The 19272-nt window shown below is 40.3% G+C and overlaps 1 protein-coding gene across 4 annotated transcripts in view; it reads right to left on the bottom strand.

Moving 5' to 3' along the window:
* SPATS2L (spermatogenesis associated serine rich 2 like) overlaps positions 1–19272 on the bottom strand; it is a 146268-nt gene that overhangs the window by 126104 nt on the left and 892 nt on the right. The gene's annotated exons all lie outside the window — the stretch shown is intronic.

Raw genomic sequence — 19272 nt, 5'->3', positions numbered from 1 at the left:
CTGAATTCAATTTACACATGTAATGATAGTATTAGACTGATGTTTGTCATATAGAGTAGGAGCAAAATTACCAGTGAGACCTTCAGTGGACTTAATCATGAGTGTAATGAGAAAACTCATTCCCACGTGGTCAGTATTTCACATCACAAAAGGAGTCACACATAGCTCTCAAAGCCAAAGAAAGAAGGCTCTGTGAAATAATAATTTGTGCATCAAAGCAGCAATTTCATGGGAATTATAAACAAATAAAAAAGTTGGGAGTAAACTTTAACTTTGGAATTTATCATTTCTTTTGATGTTCTTCAAGCATTTTTTTCCTGGGAATAAATAGAATCACTGGTTTCACTCTTCCACAGATGGCATTGGTTGGACAACATATGTATTTGGAAGGGAAACAGCATGGAAAAATAAATTTTTTTTTAAAATAGTGAGTTTGGATGACATTGAGCTAAATTCTGCTCTCATCTACTTTGCTGTAAATCTGGAGTTATTCCAATGAAATCACATTCACCCCAGTCTAAAGGAGATCTACATTTGGCCCAGGGTCTGCAGACCAGTACCTTTTACACTGGTAATTTATTCAGGATTTAAGCATTTATTTACTTTTTTAGGAACACATGTATATTTACCGCTGTGCCCCAGCAACCGACATATGACTTGGCACTTCTGCTCTGAGTGTCTTTGATCCAGCAATGTGCACTTACTCATATGACATATTCTGCATATTTTATGGTATGCTAAAAAAAAGTTATGTTACAGTTAACAAGGGAAAGCTGAATGGAAAATGCTACATGTATGCGACGTGCCTGAGTTGCCATTGCCAATGCAACCTTGCTTTTCGGAATTTCCTGACTTCTGCAAATTTAATCCTGCAAGCTCAACACTATATTTATGTTATTTATTTTTAATTTAATTTCCTAGTGGTTCTGTTTGTTTGTTTTTAAGAAAAAAGGGGAAGAGGATAAAAAATAAATCTGGCTGTAATCAGCCTGCACTGCTTACAACTCTACAGGCTTCAATAGAGGACTCTACATGTTATTTTAACTAATGTGTGACTTATAGCTTGGATTCTGCTCTGCATATGAGCTGTGCTCATTTCAGTCAGTATTAAGCAATCTGCGTGACCGTCCTGAGGTGGGCTTTGCCTTCACTAGGAAAAGGTATGTTTTTAACATGGTAATAAACCCATATAAAATCCTGGCTGAAATCCTAGGTGTACTTCACCTTGACCAGTTGACACTTGTTAAAACTACAACTTGCTTGTCTACACTAGGATTTTAACACATGTTCACTAAAATTAAAACACACATTTTTTCCTGGTTTTCGCATGGCCAATGGGGCCAGTCAGCTAGAGGGGCAGTCCCTGACATAAAGTAAAGCAGCTCTTAGTGTCTATTCAGCACTAAATAGGTTCATATACTAGGCTGAGTTGTTTCCTACGTGGTTTGCCCTACTGAAGTGTTTCCCAAAATGGGAGACATGCCCCGCTGGGAGGGCACAACCAGACTTATCAATTATTCTCCAGAGTCTGATCTTTCATTTTTTAAAAAGAGTAAGCCTCTACCTATTACTGTTGTGAAGGAAACCTTCAAAATGTGACCTGAATGTAACTGAAGCAAAGACATCTACCTGAATTTGCAGAGCCTGAAACACATTCTGAGGTATGGACTGTCCTATTCCTTTTTATGCTAACTCAGATGCCAATGGTGATACCTTAAATATCACCATTGTTAACTATTTAATTGCTCATTAAACATGGAAAAAAGGTGAGGAAGCATCACATGATATAAATCTACACAAGTGTTCCCCAAAGTGGGAGCATGGGTGTGAAGGACTAGCTGGGGGCAGGGCACAGATGATGTAGTCTGCGTAAACAGACTAACGCTAGCTTGAGCCAGTGCACTAAAAATAGGGATATTGCAGCAGAGTTGGCGGCTAAGACTCGCTGCCTAAGTCCAACCCCATCTGACCCCCTAAGTCTGAGCTCCAGTGGTTAGCCCGAGCTGCCGCCTTTGCTGCTATGTGCACACTGCTATCCAGTGCTAGCTCAAGCAGAACTAACACAAGTCTGTCTACCTGGGCTCGGAGGCAGGTTCCCATCTGCACTGTAGACGTAACCTAAGATCCTCAAATAAAAAGGCAGTACATTAACTGCATATTACCAGGTGCTCAGAGTCAACAAGTATGGTGTATTTGAGTTTGGTCATGGAGCCGGATGTAGTAATTATTTGGGTACAATAATCCCAATGGGAGTTGCCCAAATCAGTCTTTATAACAACAGGATTCCACTGTGCATTATGAAAAGACCATCCCTGAAATGTCCAAACAAGGATCAACCATTAGGTCAATATGCTTTTCAGTCCCATTGACTTTACTTATATTTATAAGTAAAGGGCCCGATCCTACACACCTTAAACAAACAGTCTTTATTCATGTGAGCAATACCACTGACTTCTATGGGACTCTTTACAGTAGTAAGTATTACTCCCATAAGTAAGGGTTGCAGGATTGGGCTCAAGAAGCATAACTGGGCAATGGCCAAAGTATTTTTTTAAATTATTTTTTTCTTTATTTTTGGTAGACATTCAGCAGAAGAAATGTCTGTAGCAAATGGGTGACAGTTATTAGCTTTCTCTTTCATTGCAGTGCTGATTCAGAATACTCTTCCTCTTTCAGAAAATCTGAAATTTTCTATTAAAAAAACAAACTAAATTTTTGGAGCTAAAATACAATGATATAAAACAAACTTTACACATGAAATATATTGTTGCTGTGACTGGGATGTATTCAGCAATAAATCTGCATCACAAGACAAAGATCTGTTCTTTGCCAAGGTAAACATATAAAGGCAGTATGGTAATATCCATTTCTGGCAAAGGGCTGACACACCAGAATCCAGTGATAAATATCTTGCTAAATCTCTTTACAGTGGAACTTCTTATGAGAAGTGCAGGGGAAAAAAAATCCATGACATAGAGGCGCTGGGTAATATGATGCTATACCAACTGAGGGATTGATCTTAAATTTATCAGGCAGTCAAGAGTGCTCAGCGCCTGACAAAATCAAGCCTTCAGCCGAGATGATGAAGCAACAACAGGCTGTTTTGAAAGAGAGAAACGTCATTTCAGAAAATTCTCCACAATACAGATACTGCAGATAAATCTTACAGACAACCGGGGGGGGGGGAGAGGAAACAAAGGGTTCTCTCTGTCTGTGTGTTGCTTTTGCCAGGACCAGAGCAGGAATGCAGGTCAGAACTCCTGTAAAGGGCTAATAAGCAATCTAGTTAGATATGCGTTAGATTCTGTTTTGTTTAAATGGCTGATAAAATAAGTTGTGCTGAATGGAATGTATATTCCTGTTTTTGTGTCCTTTTGTAACTTAAAGTTTTGCCTAGAGGGATTCTCTATGTTTTGAATCTGATTACCCTGTAAGGTATTTACCATCCTGATTTTACAGAAGTGATTCTTTTACTTTTTCTTCAATTAAAATTCTTCTTTTAAGAACCTGATTGTTTTTTCATTGTTCTTAAGATCCAAGGGTTTGGGTCTGTGTTCACCTATGCAAATTGGTGAGGATTTTTATCAAGCCTTCCCCAGGAAAGGGGTTGTAGGGTTTGGGAGGATTTTGGGGTGAAAGACGTTTCCAAGCGGGCTCTTTCCCTGTTATATATTTGTTAGATGCTTGGTGGTCGCAGCAATAAAGTCCAAGGGCAAAAGGTAAAATAGTTTGTACCTTGGGGAAGTTTTAACCTAAGCTGGTAAAAATAAGCTTAGGGCGTTTTTCATGCAGGTCCCTACATCTGTACCCTAGAGTTCAGAGTGGGGAAGGAACCTTGACACAAGCATAGCCTGGCATGTAGGTTGCAGAGGGCAGGTTTTATCCTCCAGCGTAATAATACAGAGAACTTAAATACAGACCTACTGTCAAGGTTGTACTAAAAGAGCTGACCTAAACCAGAGCCTCATTCATGATCATCTATAGATATGATTGGCAATGAGCATCAGGTTGAATTCTGGCAGGGAGCTAGCTGAACAGCAAGGCTGAGAACCAAGTGACATACCAAAACCTTGACAGAATAAAAATGTACACTTCACAGTGTAAAGATGTCCAGCTGGCCAGATCTCTTTAGGTACCTCTGGTGCAGTAATCTAACTAATAACTATGGCTCAGTATACAGAGAGAGGTACAGCAGATCCATCTTTATCAAGATCTTTTCCCCTATAAAGTTTCTAGGTTATACAGTTATTATCTGGGACTTGTCCACACAAATTCCACTTGTCCACTTAATTCACAACAAGCTGGGAAGTAAATCTACCCTGCACTAGCTGCTGTGCAGTAAGTGGACAGGGGATGGATCACTTGATGATTACCATATTGTGTTCATTCCCTCTGAAGCACCTGCATTGGCCACTGTCAGAAGACAGGATACTGGGGTAGATGGACCATTGGTCTGATCAAATATTGACATTCTTATGTTCTAAGTGTTTTTGTGGACCATGCTGCCATGCACTAACAGTTCCTTAGTGCGATCCTGATCTACAAACATACAGGCCTGGTCTACACTACGAGTTTATGTCGGATTTAGCACCGTTAAATCAAATTAAGCCATCCACACAACGAAACCATTTTTTTCTACATAAAGGGCTCTTAAAACTGATTTTTGTACTCCTCCCCAATGAGGGGATTAGCGCTGAAATCAACATCGCCGTTTCGAATTAGGGTTAGTGTGGATGCAATTCGAAGGTATTGGCCTCCGGGAGCTATCCCACAGTGCACCATTGTGACTACTCTGGGCAGCACTCTGAACTCGGATGCACTGGCCAGGTGTACAGGAAAAGCCCCGGGAACTTTTGAATCTCATTTCCTGTTTGGCCAGGCAAGCTCATCAGCACAGGTGACCATGCAGAGCTCATCAGTACAGGTGACCATGCAGTCTTGGAATCGCAAAAGAGCTTCAGCATGGACCGAATGGGAGGTACTGGATCTGATCGTTGTATGAGGAGAGGAATCCGTGCTATCAGAACTACGTTCCAAAAGACGAAATGCCAAAACATTTAAAAAAATCTCCAAGGCCATGAGGGACAGAGGCTACAGCAGGGACGCAACACAGTGCCACGTGAAACTTGAGCTCAGACAAGAGTACCAGAAAACCAAAGAATCAAACAGATGCTCTGGGACAGAGCCCCAGACATGCTGCTTCTACGACGAGCTGCATGCAATTCTAGGGGGGGCCACCACCACTACCCCACCCCTGTCCGTGGACTCCAATGATGGGTACTCTCCACCATGCCTGAGGATTTTGCGGACAGGGAAGATGAGGAGGAGGAGGATGAGCTTGAGGAGAGCACACAGCACACCTTTCTCCCTGACAGCCAGGATCTTTTTATCACCCTGACTGAAATATCCTCCCAACCCAACCAAGCCGAAGAAGGGACCTCTGGTGAGAGTACCTTTTTAAATATACTACATGTTATAAAAGCAAGCGTTTTTTAATGATTAAGTAGCCCTGAGGACTTGGGATGCATTCGTGGCCAGTACGGCTACTGGAAAAGTCTGTTAACGTGTCTGGCGATGGAGCGGAAATCCTCCAGGGACAGTTCTCCTGGAGGTACTCTAAAAGCCTTTGCAGAAGGTTTCTGGAGAGAGCATCCTCCATGGTAGGACACTTTACCACATCATGCTAGTAGCAAGTAATCTGGTATCACTGCATGACAAAGCCTGGCAGCGTATGGTCCTGGTGTTTGCTGGCATTCAAGCAACATCCGTTCTTTATCTCTCTGCGTTATCCTCAGGAGAGTGATATCGTTCATGGTAACCTGGTTGAAATAGGGGAATTTAATTAAGGGGACATTCAGAGGTGGCCGTTCCTACTGGGCTGTTTGCCTGTGGCTGAAAAGAAATCCTCCCCACAGTTAGCCACGCAGTGGGAGTGGGGAAGCCATTGGCGCTGAGCTGTTCGCGTTTGGCTAGAAGGGATCTTCCCTGATACCAGCCACATGGTGGGGTGAGGGGTAAAGTGATCATCCCAGAGAATTGGATGCGGGGGCTTACTTTGGTTTCTGCTGCGGCACGTTAACAGGAAAACCGCAGCCCTAAATGGCCAAATCAACGTGTTTTGCTTGGTATGGGAGAGGAGGGCACTGCTGTTATGAAGGTTGCAGAAGCCGAAAGACTATGGCTTACCATGACCACCTGCAAGCTGAATTCTGTTGCCTGGCACTGTGTGTGTGATCTCTAACACCAAAGCCGCAGGCACTCAATATAAGATGCAAAATGCGACCTTGTACCAAAATCACATGTGCAATGTAATGTGAATAATGTTGTTCACCGTGAAAGAGTATAGCCATTGTTCTCTAAAATGTATCTTTTTAAATACTTCACTCCCTTTTTTAACTCCAGCAGCGGCAAATGTTTTAAGCCTCCCTCCTCCGTCCCAAAGGCAATCTCAGATAAATCATCCCCAACCTGCAACGCTATGTGGTCCCACCACTCTGTGCTTGTTTCTTGGACCCAGAATCAGCGTTCCACGGCATGAGCCTGCCCCAGTAACACCATGATCTCCAAATTGCTGGGGACCGCAGTTTTAGAGAAATCTGTGTTCATGTCCTCATCACCGTGCTGCCATTGCCTCCTCGCCTGGTTTTTCAGGTGCGGGTTCTGCATAAAATGCAGGATAATGCGCGAGGTGTTTACAATGGTCATAACTGCTGCGGTGAGCTAAATGGGCTCCATGCTTGCCGTACTATGACATCTGCTCAGGCAATCCATGGAAAAGGGCATGAAATGATTGTCCGCTGTTGCTTTCACGGAGGGAGGGAGGGTTGACTGACGACATTTACCCATAACCACCCGCAACAAATTTTTGGCCCCATCAGGCATTGGGAGCTCAGCCCAGAATTCCAATGGGCAGCGGGGACTGTGGGAACTGTGGGATAGCTACCCACAGTGCACCGCTCAGAATGTCAACGCTTGCCACGGTACTGTGGATGCACACCGCCGAATTAATGTGCTTAGCGTGGGCGCATGCACTCAACTTTATACTATCTGTTCCCAAAAATAGACTTCTCTAAAATCGGAGTACTTTTGTAGTGTAGACATGGCCACACAAGAAGGTGAAGTGACTTGTCCTACATCATGCAGCAGCTCATTGGCAAAGCTGGGAAAAGAACTTGGGTCTCCTGACTCCCAGTGCAGCCCTCTCCACTAGACCACACTAGGCCTGAGTTTGACAGACCTTTTGTGAAAACTTTCAATATATGAAGGTATAGGAGGCATTGAAATGTTACAGTCTATTAAAGGTTACATTTGATACAACCTCAATTGTAAAAATATTGTGTTTTATATTCATCCTTCCAAAACTGCCATAAAACTTCACTACTCCATTCACAAAAACTATTCTCCCATCCATCATCATCATTCATCCTCCACAAAAACAACACAACAGCAACAACAAAAATCCTGAGTGGAATTTTGCAAGATTGTATTTTTAGAGTGTTTATAGTTTAAGGTTTCTATCTGATTTGCATAAAACAAAAATACTGTTACATATTCATATAAATTTAGTTTATAATTGTATTGTATTTCATCCTTACAGAGTATATTTTATCTGTTGTTTAAGACAATAAAAATTAATCTAGAAAGAAACTTGTGAGGAGTGGTTCTCAACCTTTTCCATGCCATGGCCCCGTGTTACAACAGAAAAAAGTTTTGCGATCCCCATTCCCATCTAGCTATAAAGAAAGGGAGGGTTGTCATGACCCCCTGAAAGCTGTTTGTGAATCCCCAGGGGGGTGCAACTCCTGGCTTAGAGAACTGGTCACAAATGGAAAAATTTAAACAGGAAAAATTTTGAAAATGTCAAAGTCGTTTTTCTTTCACAGGTTTGGAAAAAACGATTTTTCGGGTATTTGAAATTTTTCAGTAAATGCTTCATTTTTTCTGTCTTCCAAATCCCCCTTTTCTGCCACTGACAGGGCAGGGGGAGGAAGAGAAAGTAAGGGGAGGGGGAATGATCAACCAAAAAGGAACCCCTCTACAAATAAGACTAAATTACTACATTTTTCAGTTTTGTCAAAAGGGAAAAATAAAAAAACTATTTTGGGGGATGAAAAGTACAGATTTTTTTTAAAGGTATGTTTTTTCAATGTGTGTGAAGAAGCACTACAGGAAAGCAAGCAAGCAAACAAACATGACCTTTGTTAGAATTTCCAGTAACAGAGAAGGAATGGGAAGGTCCTAAGGAACAGGGGTATCTCATGTCACAACAGAACTGTCTAAACCACTTGAAAGAAACTTAGGAGAGCACTAATATGGAGCAAAGAGAATTGTGGTCTACAGTCACTATCAGTGGAGGAAAATAGCAGCAAAAGATTCACAAAAGGGAAGCTGCAGCTAAGCCTTTCACCAGCTAAGATAGCCTGTGGGTTAACAAACAGTTAAGCATAGGGTTCAGATAAATTTAAGGAAAGCCTTAAAATTTTAATTATGTCTGGACATTTGAAGCGGAGCCAAGACAGAAAATGGCATTCTGCCAAAGCAGAAAGTCCAATGGATTTCTAAAAATGCCATTAGCTGATATCCACAGACCCCAAAGTCTCTCATAAATCTGGTATTTGTGAGAAACCAAGACTCTGGAAAAGGTGCATCTTCTCCTTATGCTGCCACTTTGATCTAAATGTTGCTACTATGGTATCATACTCATGGAAGGTTGAAAGATAACGCACATTTTTCTTAATAAGAATTCAAAAGCCTGAATACCAAGATAAAGCCTAAGACCTAAAGGGGGAAAAAGTAGACTTGGTTGTCTAAACAGTGCTGGTCAGATCCATTACAATGGAGAGCTGCTCAGCCAAGTAATCTTTCGTGATTTACACAAGAGAATGAAACCTATGAACTGGGAAATCAGTTCCTATACAACAGAGTGGAATTTCCACAAATTTAATGATGTGAAAAAGTTACTGTAAAGTACACTAGACTTACCAGAAATACATGCAAGTTTTCAGTCATGAAGCACCTATCTTGGCCTTAATATTTTATTCTATGTATTTTGCATACAAAATGGAATGGCACATTGAAGAGGCTATTTACAAGAATTGCTGAAAGGAGTGTTCTGGGTATGAGTGATTCTATTCTGAAAGCCCGTTATTTGGGTGAATAAATCTTTGAGAGTTCAATATACTGAAATTCTTTATGTTGCCCACTGAGGAATGCTCACATCTGTCAGTAATCACACTAATATTATAGTCTTGCTTCTAACATGCAACAGTTAGGATTTGTCAGCATTTCTCTTGATGAGTTCTATTTTCAAGGAGTTGCTATAGATCATTTACATCAGGCTGAAGCTTGGCATACAAGTTATTAGCCTGGATGCTTTTTTTAAAATTGTATAGATTGATTTAGCCATTTTGAGGTTAAAGGGGATATGATTTTTTTCCATTTGATTTGCTAAATTCTAGGTGAAGGCAGATAATCCTTAATATAGACAAAGCCTTGTTTGGATTCTGGGGGAATATAGTTGGAAAGAGCCAAAATTATGGTCCAGATTCTGCTCTCATTTATGTCAATGCAGAATCAAGTCCTAAGAACACATATTTGATATGTACTGTCACTATACTGTAGACAACAGAAGAAACCTACACACAAAAGCTCTGTTAAAATAGCACTGAAATTCTGACAGACACAGAAAGCACAGCAAGTCAGCACTGAGAAACGCACAACTTTCTCAGCCACGCAGTATCCCTGCCTTACAGCATATATGGCATACACAGCTCTTTGACCTCCTGTGTACCGCATGTGCTGTAACTGGGAAGTATAAAAAAGCTTGTTTAGGGTTCCTGTAGCTGATATGATTCCAAACGTCCTCACTTCTTTGGGTTCATGGCCATCTCTTACACACGGTAATGCCCAGTATTTTTTTTTATTATTACAGCAGCAAATATCCATTTCTCCATCTCCACTAAAATCCCCAACGTTGTATTTTAATATTTTGGGAGCATGTCACATACACACACCCCGGTTGACTCCTCCATGTCCCACTCTTCCTATCACTTACCTTTTAATGCAATTTATGAGAGCTCCCCCTTCCAATGCTCACAGAACATTCGGGCAAATCATTGCTGGTGCCAATCCTAGTGTCTGAAGAGGGCTGGACACGACTCTCTTTATAGTCCATCCAGAAGGGATGCAGCTCAGCAAGGCTCTCTCACCTGTGCTTGCCCAGTGTATTCTCTCCACAGCGTTCCTGATTTACAGTGCAAGAGACCAGGACTGCACCCTAACCCTGGTCTCTTTGCATGATAGTGAATAATAATAATGATAATAGCTAACATTAGGTCAGAAAGTGCTTTATGGAGGAAGGTCAGTATCATTTCCACCATTTTACAGATAGAGAAACTGAGGCAGAGGACGGTGACATGACTAGCTCAAAGTAATCCACAGGCCAGTGGCAGAGCTGGGACTAGAAGATAGATCTCCTGTGTCCCAGTCCAGTGCGCTATCTACTAGGCCACACTTACCATCAAGCCACAAAATGATTTTTTATCTGTTAAGCCATTTCTGAAGACTTCAGCAGCCAAAATGGGCCCTGATGCTGCAGTGAGCTCTACACAGGCACTGAGGTCTGTCTGGATGCAGTTCATTCCAGGACTGAGGCCTATACCATGGCATTAGATGTTCCTTTTTTGCCATACTCTACAGTAACCTTCGCTTTATTTTGATAGAATTTACAGTGAATGAGTATTTAACATGAACCAAGCTGCCCCCTTCTAGTATTATTTTGAAAATGAAAGTTCTAGAATGTTCAGGCTAAAAACGTGCTATTGAGTCTGATTAACTGTTGAGTTTTCATTGATTTCTTTCTTTTTTAATAAGAAGCAATAGCAGAAAAACTAACCTTGGAAAACATACAGTACCATGGGTTGCCAAAGTAGGCAATAGCAGTGTGAATTCAGAATGCTGAAACTGCCTTAATTCAGCATTTCCTTGCTTTTGCAGCTTTATTTTCCATATATATATATATATATATATATATATATATATATATATATATATATATATATATATATATATATATATAGCATTGATATAGCATTATAGCATCTTCCATCTCAAAGCACTTTACAGATTATTGGCCCAATGGCAAAACTGCCACCTCTGTCAAAAAGAGCAGCATTGAACACTACATAAACATAGGCAGCATACAATATACAGTATGCTTTATGCTGCATAGCTGTGTCTGTGGGATGGTATTCTTAGCTAAGGGCAATGAGACAAATCCCTTTTTATGAACCGTGCCATGAGATCTCTAATATATACAGGACACTGAGAGGACCTCAGTTTGACAGGTCTCTTCCAAAGTACCTCATGCAGTGAAAAGAAAAGGAGTACTTGTGGCACCTTAGAGACTAACAAATTTATTTGAGCATAAGCTTTCGTGAGCTACAGCTCACTTCGTCGGATGCATGTGGTTTCACCTACTTTGGACATAACAGGGGCTGAGTCTATCCTGACATGAATCAAACCTGCAGGAAGTGTACAGTACTGCAAACCCGATACAAAGTACTACAAGCCATTTGGAAGTTTCAAGAAGTCAATCAAATCTCGCATGAGAATTTACAGTAGTTAAAACCAAAAGCCATGCTTTATCACAAACATTAAAAAAGTCACAGAGTCAGCTAATGATCTTGCACCAATTTCAGACCAAGGTAACTCCACTGATGTCAATGGACTCACTTCTGTTTTATATCAGTGTGAGAGGAGAATCAGGTCCAAAGAAATTACAGTTCATCACCATAATTATTATAATAACTTATTAGTTGCATTATTGTAGCACCTATCCTCTCCAATCATGAACCAGGACCCCATTTTCTACTCCCTTTTAGGCAAATAGAGCAATGTTATATGCCAGCACCCTTGTGCTGCAACAGACACTGTCAGGTCAACACATGACCACTATACCATATTGTATTTGGACAATTACCCTTTTTATGATTTAGCAGTCACTACCATATGCAGAGAAGTCAGTGCTCCTATTGAGATTTACTCTTCTTCCAAACAAAACCATTTTTTGTCTTGCTTTTATAAAACCTTCTGATACACCTACAGTTTTGTTAAGAATGACACTATTAAATGAGCGTGTCCATCAAGGATCAATTATGTGTATAAAGATGGATGTTACGAAGACCTTTCATAGGTTTAGTAACACACAATCAGGAGATGACAATTTGTGCAGTGATGGGGAAAAAGAAGATACTGGGCTAAATTCTGTGCTTGCTTCCATAACTCTGGACCCCGCTGGCCCCAGCAGGTGTAAGCCAATGAAGAGTTGGGCTCTAAATCAGCAACAAGTGACCTGCTAAAGATTCATTGGTTCAAATCGGATTCTTAACCAACAGTCCAGACCTGTGGAACATCCCTAGCACTCATTTCCACCATCCGCATGCAATTTTACATCCCGTTTCAGCATTGCCTCAAACAGGCAACAGGCCCTCCCCCAATTCCCAACACCTTCTCTGTAGTCCCAGAGATAACTACACCTTAAATATAACACAGGGCAGCATTACAACATAGCAGAGTTATTCCCCATAAATATTGTAAAGAAGAGTCCAAATAGTGATACAATGTTGGTACTTGTAGGTTTTCCCAATAGTGAGTATAAACCACAGACTTTCAGTCAAGAGAGCATCACATTCATGGTGTGTAACAGCATTTAGCATTTTGAACTCTGCTGACATTTTCACACGCTATTGGAATCTACATATTAAACTAGGCTGACTTAAATGCAGCATGAAAATTTAAGACACATATTAAATATAGCTATGGCCTAATGTGTTTAGGAAAGTTATGCAGATTTTTTTATGTATAAACTTTTTAAGAGAAGAAGATATTCAGTTAACAAAAATTACATATCAATAATGTAAATGCTTTGGGTTTAGATTCATTATGTGAGGAGTGATATAAGAGTGCTTAACAACTTTGTGGCATGGCTGGAGAAGCAGAAAGAATTTACAATATGTATAACACTTCTCTTGCTGATGCGGTGGTCTAAAGTATGAGCACAATTATAATTTGCCTATATAGTTAAATAATTATACAATCATAGATATTAGAGCTACAAATGACCTGTGAGGTCATCCACTTAATCCCACAGAGGCCACTGCAGAATTGTGTCCTATTTACTGCTGAGCAGCAAACCTAGCAGGCCTAATAGCTGGCAGCGGATTAATGGTGAGGATGATTCCTACTTATAATTAGGTTTTTCAGGTCTGAGCCTAAAGTTTATATATTTCCTTTTGAGTGGCAGGTGAGGAGGTCAAAATATTCTACTGAGAGAATATTCCACCATGGTATTTCTAACAACTATTAGGAACTTAGAGTAGACACAGATATAATGATTCATAAATGCAATTCAGAGGTACCCTCCTTGCAGAACGTTGCTTCACAGTTCTTTTACTGGGGCCAAATAAATAATTAGCATTTTCATCCTCCAGAGTCTATAGAAATTAATTAATCCTCATGACACCACTGTGAGGTATTCCCATTTTAAAGAGATTGACACTGGATGAGACACATAATCACTTAGCCTCAAGTACTCAAAGTAAGTCAACACTGAGCCAGCATTAGAATTTAGGACTTTCTGACTGCCAATCTTACATTCGTATAACTAGACTATACCACTCCCTTGAGGTACCATCCATATTAGATACCACAAGAGGTACCATAGATTGTATAAATAACTTGGAAACAACTACCTACATGGTATACTCTGAGGAGCTAAGAAGTCATTCCAGTGTATCACTGTGTATATATAACACACTCCATAAGAATACTCTGTTTTAGTTTAATGCAAACCTGTCATTTAAGGACAAAACATCTACCATATTTTTCCTAGCTTTTGTTGGTTATTATGACACTTATGATATTCAGGTTTCATTGAATTCTCAGTAAATTTGACCAAGGTGTGTGAATGCGTGGGCGCGCAAACACACACAAACATACACTGAGTTAAGCTACCATAAGGTATAAACCTATATTTAATCATGTTAAGTGTACAACCTGATGTTTTCAGCAGCAACTGTAGTGGGAGTATTTTATACTGGCTAGACCATGGGACTGAATCAGGACACCTTGATTCATTCTCTTGGTTCTTGATAAATAATAACTTGCTCTGTGACATTTGCACATCACTTAACTTCTTTGCTCATCAGTTTATCCATATATAAAACTCTGTCTCAGTGGTGAGATGAGTCTCAGTGTTTGTAAAATGCTTCAAGGCCCTTGGAGTAATACAAGTATTACCATGCAACTAAAACTAAAATCTCTTCAAAAGCTGACTTGAAAAGAAGCATTCTGAGACCAATATGACTGAATTCCAGCCACTGCACCGGATTCTGAGCAAGACAAGTCTCATCTTTAAAAGGTTGAACAGGTGGCTTCTGTGGGCATGGATCACCACAATTCAGCATTCTAAGGAAGCTTGCCTCAGTTCAGTGTAACCCATTGGTGAGTGAGCTGAGTATATGCTAAGTATAAAACAGATAATATTGTCTGATCCTGTTCCACGTGTTCTAGAATAGTGAGATTCATCAGCCATTTTCTCTGAGCATTATCCTGCAATATGCCAGTAACATCAGGTCTAACCCAAATGTAAAAAGCTTTCTTAGAGCCAGATCTTCAGCCAGTGTTAATTGACTTCAATGAAGCTATGCTAGTTTACACTGGCTGAGAATCCAGCCCTTTCTGTTCCACTGCAGAGAGATGGCATTTCAGAGCATATAGAACTGCTTTACCATTTGAACTGTTATCCTTTCAATACTTGAAAGATGAGAATCATCAGTAATTTAAACACTGGACACAGTAGGCAGACATCGGCCTTTTTTTCAGTCAGAAATTAGACAGAGTGAGTACTGGAAGACCTACCAAAAAGACCAATCAATACTCATTCCTTGAATGACCACTTGAAAATCAGTGACCATACAACACTAGACTGAAAAGGACTATTTCCTGAAGCTGTCATAAAAGAATAAGGGGACATGGAGTCTACAATATTCGACATACATTTGTAAATCATAGTTTTTGAAGAAAATCTTTAGTTTTATTTAAGAGAAGACTTGTAAAAGAAAGGACATTGTCAACATTATACCACAACCCAGCTCCTTACATGCAGACCATGTATTTTTAGATTAGTCTTTTTGTACTTGAAAAAGGATTGATTGACATTTTCTATTATTGTTGTTCTTCTACAGAAGAGATTAAAACAAATGATGAGAGTCTTGATTTTATTCCAAAATGCTAATTAGGGACTGCAGCACTATTTGCCTTGTCTAAGAAAAAAATCATTAGAGGATTTTTCCCAGTTCAAAACCCAAGAAAAGCACAGTTACATATGAATGATAACTTAAACATTGTAACTGGTGCCTAGTAATCACTTTAGTAATTCTGTGCAATTGCTTTCATCCACATAATATAAGGTGTCTCCTTCATCAGAAAGTCAAATTTCATATTGAATAATCAGTGTGTGATCCTGAACAAATCTTAAAGTCTCTGTTTTCAAAGTCTCTCTCAAAAAGGGCCAATTTATGCTGGCTGATTTTTTCTGTTGATAAACAGGAAAATGTCTTATTTTTTTAATTTATTTTCCCAATTATACTTTTGGTTCTCAGACTACAAAATAAACTGGGAGTTGTACAGAATAGTTCATCAGAGATTCTGAACAAGCTTTGCATTGCAGAACTTCCAGAAAAAAAAGCCAGTGCAGACTCTTAAGCACTTACAGATTTATCCTAATCCATATCTAGGAATTACTGGGAATCACTGCACTTTCCTTCTCAAAGTAAAGTTACTGCTGTCTGACTTGCCCTCCTCACCCCTCTGTTTCTTTCACATGCTGTTAACCAAAACAGTCCAAAAACATCAATTTATACTCTATTGCTTCTACAGCATACTAGATCCTGCATTCCTTGTTCTCCCAAAAGTCCTCCTGGAGGTTTTGGTGTATAATCAAGAGGCCAGAACCTCAGCCAGCGCAAATCAACATAGCTCCATTGACTGCTATGTCAATTCATTCCAGTCAAGGCTCTGGCTCTTAGAGTATTACACAAGATACATATCAGGGCCAAATTCTTTGACAAAAAATTGCTACAAAATGTTGCTTTCAAACATGTACTAGAGATGGAAGTCCTTCACCAGCCGAGCCAAACATCTGGTCTGTGTGCTAGGTCTGGCCTCCCTGTGTCCCATCTGACATATTCAAATTGTGCAGAATCTCAACTTTCATTTAAAAAAGTGAGTTTCTAGACTTCATGGCTGTGAAGAAAAGCTTCCAAATGCAAAGTAAAGATAAACCAATGCCACGTTGTCCTCTGAGACTCAGCCAGCCCCAAACAATGTCTCAGAAAGGTAAAAACTCCTCTGTCCCCTTTTAATGTCATTTAAGTGTTACCTAAAATGATCACATTTTAATGTCAACATTAACTACTGAACATCTGATCATTTTAGCTGATGGAATGGGAAACTGCACGTGGAAGCCCATCTGGGTGGTAACTGAGAATTTCTGTGCAGGGAAGGAAATGCAAAAGGAAGAACAGAGAGACACAAGGACAAATAAGAGATTCAGAGAAAACAGGATGGGGAAGGAAGAAAATCAAAGGGAAGAAATACCCATGGCTCAAAGGGAGGGAGCATATTTTCCCACTGATACTGACAATAAAGCCCTTAATAAATAATAGTAACCACATGTTACTACATAAACGCCAGATTTTTTCCTTCATCTTTGTGCAAACCTCCCATTGACAGTGGGCATTCTCCTCTGGATGGAAGGGGTTGTACAGGGTCCTAAATTTATCCTCTGGCCAACAGGCCATAACTAGAAGTGGAATTCAGCCCTTTTCTCCAAATGAGTTTGATACCTCTGTCCCAGATAACACATGATTATTTAGGGGATTAGGCTGGGTTGTTCTGCAAAAGATGTTGGCTATTTTTTAATTCTCCATGCATATTATTTGTGTATGTATTTTGTATTACAGTGGTACCCAAGAGGCCACAACCAAGATCAGGATCCCTTTGTGTTAGGAACTGTACAACTAAATAGTGAGAGACAGTCCCCAGAATGAAAACAGTGGCAATGAATGTGTATAAACCTGAACACAACATAATCTTGCAAATTAATACTAACTAGGGACATAAATTAACTGGCCTTTGTATTTCCAGCACTGAAAAGAAAAGAACTTGTTGAAACAATGTAACACACATTTCCTGCCACAAGGAATCTTGTTGTACTTTCTTTTAAAGACAGGCCCAAACCACAAATACCAGTTCTGGATGTGATGTTTCCTAAAGTTCAGAGTGAGTGTTTGGATCTAGTATTTTGCTTCAACCCCTTTTAGAGATAGGGACCAGGTTAGAAGTTTGGATCCAGACTGAAACTTCTCTCAAAATTCAGTGTTTGAATATGTGGAGGTTTGGTTGGGGTCATCTCTCGGCTCATTGAGTAAAACAATAACCCTTAGGCATGTGCTTCTTCTAAGGGCCCCATGGATTTCAGAGGGCATTTCATAGGGATAAGGACTCAAGACCTGCCTCCACAAATAAGGTTAACCATAATAGACTGTGAATTGTAATCCTTTCCCTCACCCTTTATATGTCTCATAGAACTTAAGGACAGAAGGGGCCATCATGACCATCTAGTTTGACCTCCTGCACACTGCAGGCCACAGAACCTCACCCACCCACTACTATAATTGACCCATAACCTCTGGCTGAGTTACTGAAGTCCTCTAATTATGATTTAAAGACTTCAAGTTACAGAGAATCCACCATTTACACTAGTTTAAACCTGCAAGTGACCCATATCCCATTCTGCAGAGGAAGGTGAAAAACCCCAGGGTCCCTGCTAATCCGACCTGGGGGAAAACTCCCTCCTGACCGTCAAACATGGCAACCAGTTAAACCCCGAGCATGTGGGCAAGACCCATCAGCCAGACACCTGGGAAAGAATTTCCTGTAGTAACAAAGAGCCTTCCCCATTTAGTGTTCCACCACTGGTTGTTGGAGATATTTGTTGCTAGCAGTCGCAGATCAGCTACATGCCATTGTCACTTGACCTCTTAGAGAGTAAACTCCTCAGGGCAGAGACCCTGTCTTCATATGTATCTGTACAGTGTTTAGCACAATAGGGCCCTCATTCTGATTAGTATCTTTGGGTCTCTTATTAAAACAGATACTGGCATTTCTCAGGGACTTGAGCCTACAATACGCCAGGAGGCACTGAGCACCTTACAGGATGCAGCCTTTTCCAGGTATTGTAAAAATCATTCACACATGAATGATTGTTGTCCCTATTAATGTGACTAGTCCCACATTCCCTTTAATCGGACAACTCATCTGAGAAGTCAGAGGGGCATAGGCACAGATATCTGCCCACACAGAGCTCACTGCAAAAGTGAGACCTTTGTTAGGGGTATTAACTACCATTCCATGTGTTCATGTTCCATGCCTGGTGCACACTTTAATCTGATAAGATTGATAGTTGGTATGGTGCGTTCTTGTCTATTTTTGTTTAGGAGACTTCCCTTGATAATCACCTTTGCTGAATATTTCATGGATACTTCAGTTATTCTGAGATAAGAGCCCCTCAGAAAAAAGGAAAATAGCACTTTATAACATAACTGGTAATTTGGGGGAGGAACTTCCCAAGAAAGATTGTTAGGTTTTTTGAAGTTGAATAACACTTCTACACATTTTCAAAATCAAAATATTTATCACCCAAACAAACCCAGGGAAGTGTGACCTAAAATGAGGGTGCTGTGTTTTCTGTGAGATCTTAGACCACTAAAAGAAAAGAAATCCAGTAGCACAAGCAATCAACAGCTGGGGGGCAGAGGGGGGGAGAAAAAAAGTCTTTCACTGTTAATGCGCAGCTCCTCCACAAAGGAAGTATGATAAAGAATACAAGACTATTGCCAGCTGTAATTGTATATCAGAGGATCTCAAAATAAACCCAATTATTTCAATTTTTCATGCACTATAAGAAAAACACTGAATGTAAACCACCTTGTTGCTTCGTTCTCGTACAGGTGAAATCATTCCTCAAATCTCTGAATTTATGTGGAAACCGCAACTTCAGAACATTAGCGCTCACCCCTGCCTGGTAATCACAGTGTAATCTTTCACAGTTCACCCACACTGTAATGCAACATTTCATGAAAAATTTAGGGCTCGCTCAGCATATTTTGCTGCCCTGGTAGATGTCGACACACAGCTGCAGGTTGGAAA

The sequence above is a fragment of the Lepidochelys kempii genome, chromosome 11 (genome assembly GCF_965140285.1).
Source record: "Lepidochelys kempii isolate rLepKem1 chromosome 11, rLepKem1.hap1, whole genome shotgun sequence".
Lineage (NCBI taxonomy): Eukaryota > Metazoa > Chordata > Testudines > Cheloniidae > Lepidochelys > Lepidochelys kempii.
This window is presented reverse-complemented; position numbering and strand designations above follow the sequence as displayed.